Source organism: Astatotilapia calliptera, chromosome 8 (genome assembly GCF_900246225.1).
Source record: "Astatotilapia calliptera chromosome 8, fAstCal1.2, whole genome shotgun sequence".
In the NCBI taxonomy this organism is placed as follows: domain Eukaryota; kingdom Metazoa; phylum Chordata; class Actinopteri; order Cichliformes; family Cichlidae; genus Astatotilapia; species Astatotilapia calliptera.
This window is the reverse complement of record NC_039309.1, coordinates 3,409,962-3,418,966: the sequence shown is the minus strand read 5'-3', so window position 1 is coordinate 3,418,966 and position 9,005 is coordinate 3,409,962.

The window sequence follows — 9,005 nt, the reverse complement described above, 5'->3', positions numbered from 1 at the left end:
ATCAGGTATGACATCCCAAATCCGGTCTGCAACAAAAGCATTCCGACTCGTAATCCTTACAACCCTGAGGCCAAAATAAACCCTGCAGACAGTGGACTTCACAGCGTTTACGTCTAACAAATCAAAACTGCAAATCTTATGACAACGAGGGTACTGAAGCTGTACTAAAGCCTTTTAACTGCAACTCTACTAAATTTAAAGCAGCAAAACAATGTTGCACAAAGTGAATGTCTGTTTTTGTAAAGTCATCTTTTGTGCCACAGCATCGGGAATAAGAAATAGCATCAGGTTACAGGTTGATTCTGGTAAATCCACGCATCCATTCTCTTCTGCAAACCCAACAGGCTGCCAGTCTATTGCAGGGCCAACAGAAGAGATGTGTCACCAACCATTCATCCTTACACTCACATCTACATCCAATGTAAACTCATAACCTAACCCCATGCATGTCTGTGGGGTATGGGAGGAAGCTGGAGTATCCAGGGGAAACCCATGCAGACATGGGGAACTCCACACAGAAAAGCTCCAGCCTGGAGTCTAACTGAGGACCTTCTTGCTATGAGGTGACACTGCCAACCGACCCATCCTCATGGGTTATGTGTCAAAATCAAGCTGTTACATAGAGTGCAAATGAGTGCAAATGATAGCAGAGATGTATATCACATTTATATGTATGGTATATCCAACCATTAGTATTTCTAATGGAAAATTTAATACAGAAGCATTAAATGCAACATCCTTGAAGTTAAAGGGATAAACAGCTTTAAAAACGCTTCAATGATTTAAACTATTTATCACATAACATTTACATGATTTATCAATGGCACTTTATCTAGGATAATCTAGTAGGACGGCATGTGTGCAAAATAGCATTCATTGTCTCTGCTCTGTGCTCCTCCTAAATTTGGGCTCGGTCTGTATTCTGGGCAACAGCTGCTGAGCAGCCAAATCATGTTGTGTAATGTTGGATAGCTGTAGATCTACTGAATGCAGGAGACGCAGCTTTTCATAACTGCACTGCCTGTGGCATCCGCTACCATCATAGTTTAGTGACATTAGTTCAGTGACACAATACACAGGAGCTCATAACCCTGCTGGGTCATCTGAGGGGGCTGGCTTTTGATTTGTTGCTGTCGGTGGAGACCATAGTGCTGGTTCAACATTGGATAAGTTGAATAAGGTAGGTTTTGTTTTTGTACCTCTGGCCTGGATTGTTCTCAACTAACTGATGCCATTTCTCAATCCAGTTACTTTGGTCTCACTGCTGGTCAAAGCTAGGGAGGTATTAGCAAAAATACAGAGGGTAAAGTTTGTTTCTTTTCTGTTTTTAGCTTTGAAATCACATCACAAATAGAATATAGATGATTGTGGGTATTAAAGACAAGGCCAGAGGAGCAATAAATACACCTTAGCTGTTACAAATTACAAAATAGACCTGGTAGGTAGTCTGGTTTGGTGCTAAATATTAAAAAGGAAAGGAAAAAGAAACTCTGCAGGGCTGCTGGGAAACAGATTTAATAAATTCCTCACCTTATTTTTTGTTTTCTAAAGGATTTTTTAAATAGTAAAAGTTTGCCTTTATTAGATAACTGCAGCAGATATGGGTAACAACGTGTAAAGAAAAAGAGCATTAAATACCTATCAGCAAAGGTCAAGGTGAGAACCTGATCTATGAAATATCCCCCTAACCACTCAAGCAGTCACGATAAAGTGATGCTGTCATACTCTGCTTCCTCATACAGTCTGCTGGTGAGGCCAATTAAGCCATCCCTCAGCTTTAGCACATATTAGCATGCTACTATTAGCATTTAGCTTACAGAGTTGCTAGCTTCTGGCAAAAATCTAAGAACTGCTAAGAATTCTTTTTTCTTTCCTTTTTCAAGACCTTTCATGCTTTGTTTTTGCAACATTATGAACCTATTTTTATTTTAAGAAAACCACATAAGGACAGAACGGTGAAAGATGGCTGCCTCTTTCATTCCTACTGTGTGACCAAGATGCCTGTTCTTGCATTTTGTAACAGGGGTTGAACGAGTGTGATATTAAACTTTAGTGCTGCAAAAATCTATAAGAAGAAGCCAGATTGCCTGGTCTCAGTCTGGCATTGTGGCTAAAGTGAACAGACGATGTGAGGCAGGATACTAAACACAGAACTGGAGAATGACTAAGCAAGAGGCCAATGGGACTGAAGTTAAATTCCCTGATAGATTTTTAAGCACTTTTTATTTTCTTAAGAGGAGGATATTTAAAAGTATAAGTCTTGCAAATGTACTCTATTAGTGTCTAAGAGTAAACAAAGAGCATAGCAGATGTTACTGCAGCTCACTGTCAGAAGTTACTTTAAGTTACTTTCATAAGCAATATCTTGGCAAAGCAGTATTTCAGTAAGCCGTGACTGAGATGTTGTCAAACATATCTGACCATGAGGAAGAAACTTTAACCTGTCAGAATCTGGACGAGTCTCACAGTGATTTCACACCATTATGTGCCAACCTGCTGTCCCATATCTGTATTTTTAACACTTTTACACCAGCTCCTTCTTCACTCTGAGGTGTTAGTGATTCCGGTTGCAGTAATGAGTGGCATCACTGCAGGGGACTGTTAATCTGCTGACTGTTTGCTCAAGCTTTAGTAGCTTTAAATGTCACCCTGGCTCTTTAGGATGATCAAACGCAGGACGACTGCTTTAACTACGACCAGGAGAGTCTGAAGAACGGAGTGAAAACGTAAGAGCGATAATCGTCTCTTACCTAAGAATATATTTTAATTCACAGATCTGGGCTATTTTGACTTTTCACAGGCTGGTGTTATTCAGTTCTTATGGGTTTACCCCTGAAGACCAGGGTAAACCCATAGGTTTTGTTTGTGACAGCTTAACTGCAGAGAGCCATCCCGCAGTTTTAAGGCAAAATATGTTTTTATTCCTGATGGGCTCGTTCTGATATTTTTATTTTTATTTGGAGAACAAACCATAACACTGTAAATGACTTCAGGACGTATATCACAGAGGTGGGACCAAGTCATTGTTTTGCAAGTCTCAAGTAAGTCTCAAGTCTTTATCCTCAAGTCTCAAGTCAAGTCTCAAGTAATGTCAGGCAAGTCAGAGTCGAGTCTCAAGTCACTGGTGTAAAAGTCCGAGTCAAGTCACAAGTCTGAAACTTTGAATTTCAAGTCCTTTCGAGTCTTTAAAAAAAAAAAAACGAAAAAATAATGTTGCAGTTATGCTAAATGTAAATATTAGACCATGTAATTTTAAAATCTGTGTTTTTCTCAACACATGACAAAATAGTGAACTTAGAAAATATACACAAATTGTGAAATTGCACCTCTTTAAAATGCAGCTCAATTAAACCTAGCTCCAAGAATAATTTTCACCGACAGTTCTGAGATAAGCTGCATGTTATTCTTGGATGCGATTGTAGGACTGGCTTTAAAAATCGCATGACAAAAATATCATACACATTAAAAAAAAAACTGTATCACCAACGTAGCCTGGACAACATTTGCTAGTTAGATGAAGTCAGCTATCTCATTGTAGCATATTTATATGCATATTTATAATTATACGCTTCTTGGAGTGAGTGCACACACTCATGAAGTTTAGTAACTTCAGGTCACTGCAACAAGCCCAGGTACAGTTTACCGACGGATGGGTGCAGGACCTTGAAATGCACCGTGTAGAACGAAAGACCATCGTACGTATCATAAGTTTACCAGTCTCACAAATTGTCGTCATAAATACACATTCCTTAACCGTTTATTAATAGGACCTTTGAGCTCAACGGTAATTAATTAGTAGTGGAAATAATTTCTGGTAGCGTCACAGAAATGTAGCAGTGACAATAATACTGTATGCTGTAATCGTACTGGGCAATTAGTGATACAAAAAACCTGTTTTATCCTGTGAATAAAAGTATATGTTTTTGTCAATGTACCATAATAACAGAAGCGAAACGCAATATTGTGTCAGGACAATTCACTATTTATGCACAATAAACAAAGGAGCATAGCGCGACAATTTCTGTTCAGCGCCAGACTTGCTTGTAACCTATATCACTAATTATGTTAAGAAAAATGACGTATTAACTACAACAGCAGACTGACCTTCGTGTAAATGCTTGGAGCAGACTAACCTGTGAGCTGGAGTGTTCTGGGACGTTATATTTGATCTTTGAATGGCTGCAATCCAGTCGCGTCTTTGTTACTTCGGAAACATGAACAATTTCTCTTCAACGACGTAATCCGATAACAACCGATCTCTTTACCCGTCGGCTTCCCGTGGCTGTCATGCGACCGGCTATTGCAGTTAATAATACAACAGCTTCTTGCCATTTTTGTGTTTCTTTTTATCGCTGTGTAACTGATTTTAATTGAAAGCCTGCGTGCGCTAGTACCACTTGCCACGAGTTCCCAGAATCCTTTGCGGTTCTACCCGTGAATGACGTCACATTTTCAATCTCTATATAATATGCATGTTAAATTTTATATTTGGGGTAAAATATCAAGTCTTTTCAAGTAAACCGGTTCAAGTCCAATTCAAGTCCCAAGTCATTGGTGTAAAAGTCCAAGTCAAGTCACAAGTCTTAGAACATTTTTTCAAGTCAAGTCTAAAGTCATAAAATTAATGACTCGAGTCTGACTCGAGTCCAAGTCATGTGACTCGAGTCCACACCTCTGGTATATCACTGTCAGAAATAGAAACAGTAGCTGAGTGGACAGATCCGTTTGATGATTTAAATGGTAAATGGCCTGTATTTGTATAGCGCTTTACTAAATACCTTGTGCAATACTTTTTGTAAATAGTCAACAGTGCAATAGACTCAATGCTTGAAATGTGCAATTCACTTGTATTTTTTATTCCTATTTATTCTATTTATCCCCTTTGTATATTTTATTTATATTTGTCTCTGTATTTATATATATGTGTGTGTGTGTGTGTGTGTGTGTGTGTGTGTGTGTGTGTGTGTGTGTGTGTATATATATATATATATATATATATATATATATATATATATATATATATATAACAATTCTGTAACTGTAACTTCGGTCGTTGCTGTGCTTTTTTTTTTTTTTGGAAGTCGAATTTCCCAGAGGAACCCACCCGAGGGATTAATAAAGTTCTATCTTATCTCTTATCTTATTCCCTAAGGACCCCAAAGCGCTTTACATATCCAGTCATCCACCCATTCACACACACATTCACACACTGGTGATGGCAGCTACATTGTAGCCACAGCCACCCTGGGGCGCACTGACAGAGGCGAGGCTGCCGGACACTGGCGCCACCGGGCCCTCTGACCACCACCAGTAGGCAACGGGTGAAGTGTCTTGCCCAAGGACACAACGACCGAGGCTGTCCAAGCCGGGGCTCAAACCGGCAACCTTCCGATTACAAGCCGAACTTCCAACTCTTGAGCCACGATCGCCCTTTAAGGAGTATAAATCTAGAAATCGAGTTGTTTTGATCTTTTTAAACATGGAGACTACCTGAGTTTGTGTGATATTATTTGAATCTCGCTCTCATGTTCACCCCTCAGCCATAAAAGTCAGACGGGGCGTTTTCAGCGCCCTGCCGGGCAGGTGGCATGGACACCCAATTGTGTGAATGAGGCGATGTAGAAAATTCATATTATAGGTGCATCTAAAAAAATCTACTTAAACGAGCCTAAATTTCAGTGACCTCAACATCATGCTCAAGGTCAGAGGTCAAGTTTTCTGAAAACTTAGGATTTTCAAATTAAAACCACAAGTGCAACTTCTAAGAGGCTGAGAGGAGGTACTGGCAGCCGGCAGTAATTTTAGATTTTACTGTCATGGTTGGCAGCACTAACAGGGGCACTGTTACGGCACAGTCGTTGTTGGAAACAGCAACATGACCACGATTATTGCCATCTTGTTACCTTTGAAATGACTGACTCAAAGACCACTCACAGTCTCTCACTGCCCTTTAAGTCAGCGGTCCCCAGCCCCCAGGCTGGTCCGTGAGTCGTTTGGTACCGGGCCGCGGGAGTTGAGGCTCGGGTGTGAAATGTATGGTTTTCGAGGTTTTTATTGGTTTTTATCGTTATTTTGTATCGCGTTTTATCGTTAACTTGGCGGATAAATACAATAACTTATTTTGTTGTATTTATCCGCAACACCTTAAAGGCCGGTCCGTGAAAATATTGTCGGATATAAACCGGTTCGCGGCACAAAAATGTTGGGGACCACTGCTTTAAGTGACTTTGGTGCTTCAAGACACCAATAAAACAGCAATAAGACAGTGACAGCTGACATTGACTGAATGGGGTAAAGTAGGCAATTAACATGTAAACTGATTGTGATAATACAGGGATTAGCTGTGACAGATTTTACTAAAATGCAACTCTATTGATGTCCACATACACAGAAACGGACTAATTTACATTAACTGCTTACATTCAGAGTCAAGTAAGAAAATACTTTATAAATAGTGACATAGTTTAGAGTTTAGCTGCAATATTACGAGGTGCTTGGCAGCCATGTTTTTATATAGAAATATGATCAGAATACAAGCAATAGGTAATCAGGTGAACTGAATCACCTGCTAAAAAGACGATTAGCTCTCATTGGGACGTGTCTGTATTCATACATCAACTCAAACTTATTTTCAAACCCTCGCTGAGCTGTCCTAGATTGATTCCAGTTATTCTCAGAATTATTCCCACCAAAAGGACAGCCACCAAGTGTTCTCTTAGTCGCACGGAGGTAGATGTCCTTTTTCTTGTTTTACTCTGGTGTGACTGAGCCATTAATGAAGCGAGAGGTTGATACTAAGCTGGAAAGAGTCAAGTGTCAGGTCAATTTAATTAGCTTCACAGCAGCAGCAGCTTGATCTCTTTTTGTGGAAGTCTGGTGGGACACCATTAATCAGAACAAAGCAGGGTCTTACAGAGAGCGCCCTTATGTCTTATTTGAGATATTGGATGACCTGAAGCCCATTATAAGAAAAATAAGAGTTTTAATTACGAGTAATGAAAAGCTCCTTTGGATGAACCCAAGAATAAAACTGTGGAGGATAAAATGAGCAAGTTTTCCTAAGAGTAGCTGGGATTTCCAGCAAAACAATTTTGATTAATAACAAACTGCTAAGATGATTTATGATGTAGAAATGCAGAAAATATTTTCATATTTTTAAATTTGACAATTTGCTGAACTTATATCACAAAAATAAATTTTCTGTGCTTTTATTATGTCATTTAAACTATAAACTATCATTTTTTGGACCAATCAGCAATAGAAATATGATCTCTAGCTGGAGCCCGAGTGTGGAATCAGCCTTGATGTTGAAAAGATTAATTAAAACTGAGCTTTACTGTGCCAACACATTGTGCATGACGCATTTAGAGTGCATTCACCTCTGCAGCGGGCACGCAAAGTCAACAATTAGCATTGAAATTGGTAACTCCAGAGCTACATATACAGTGCCATTCATTTTCATTTTGCCAGGAGGGGTGATGGCTTTGTTAACATGGTGATTTTATCGCACAGGATGCAAGATACACAAAGACATTGTCAATGATTAAATGGACACCACAGAAGCTCGGGATAAGGCCGCATTGCTGCGTGCGCCAGATATCTACAGACAAACAGAGAGAGGGATTAACTATTCAGAGAGAGAGAGGAGGGGAGGGGGGTATATTCACTGGTCGGGGGGGGGGGGGGGGGGGTCAGAGAGGGGAGAAAACAACAGCTGTGGAACGGACAGGACTGTTTTAGAGAGCGAGCCTTGCACTGGCAGAAGTCTGGCAAGCACTTTGCTTCTCTCGCCCTTTTCTGAGAGCAGCCACATCCTGGATACATCCTTGCAACTTGTGCCTGACCTCCAAACATAACAGTCAGGACATGATATCCAATCAAAGAGGTAAAAAGTTGCACTCAAGAGTCGGTTCACCCAAATTACAAAACATCCACTCAGGCTGTGACTTATGTAATGAGGTTACTGATGCTTTTGATTTTATGTGTTTTGGCTTTGAGACATTTGCCACAGCGTGTGCAGTTTTATTGCTGGTACTAAAAACTGGATTGGAAAATGAAATTTACAAAATTCAGAAATTAATTTTTTTTTTTTATTTGACACTGTTCCAGCTGCCTGCACAACATACCGGCCTTGTTTGGAGTTTTTATTAGGACATCAAAGAGCTGCAGCTTTTAAAAAATGCTCACTGTAGTAAAATAGACTCTTATAAGCGACTTTTATTCGTTCCCTACTCTGATCAAAGTTGACTAAAGTAACATGGTTTACAGTCAAGTGTTGTGTCGTTCAGACAGCGGATGAACTGAGGGAATGCAATAAGGCCCAGCATTAGATAAATAAGGATTTTTGAAAAAAAGTTCATGAGTCAAAAAATGAAAATATAGAGCTGAAAATGAGCAGAATACTTCCACGTGAAGTTTTCCTAAAAGCGTCTTGGAGTCCCAGCCGCACACCTTACACCGTGTCTGCACAGGAGTACATCATGCACTTTTTTCTTGTATGCACTAGAGATATAACACCCTCCCTGCTGTGCCCAGTGGTTGCTATGGACACACACAGCCTGGAGTGGGATAACGCTGAGAGCCAACCACGTCAGCTCTGTGTTGACTCTCCTGAGGGAAAGCCAGGTGAAGACAGAGCAGGTACCATACAAGGACATCAGCTAAAAAAGAACAAAGTCAAAGAGTTGCATACAACTTTTTGGCTGATTCTTGTAACTGACTGACAGAAAGGCTCATCGGCGTCCGGAGGCTGTAGTTTGACAACACCAGGTAGAAACTCTGCACCTTCCCCGAGATTTAGCTCCCACAGGGGTGCAAACAGAGCTCGTCTTATATTAACAATGTGGACAAAGAATGTGGTTCAAATTAAAATAAAGTACAGGAGACAAATGTTTTACGCAATCGTTGATTCCTGCATGACTTGGTAAAGTTGGCTTCGCTGCCATGCCAGGACTGGCCCTGTGCCCAACAAGATTATGTCATCGCAATTATGCCTGAAAACCTAC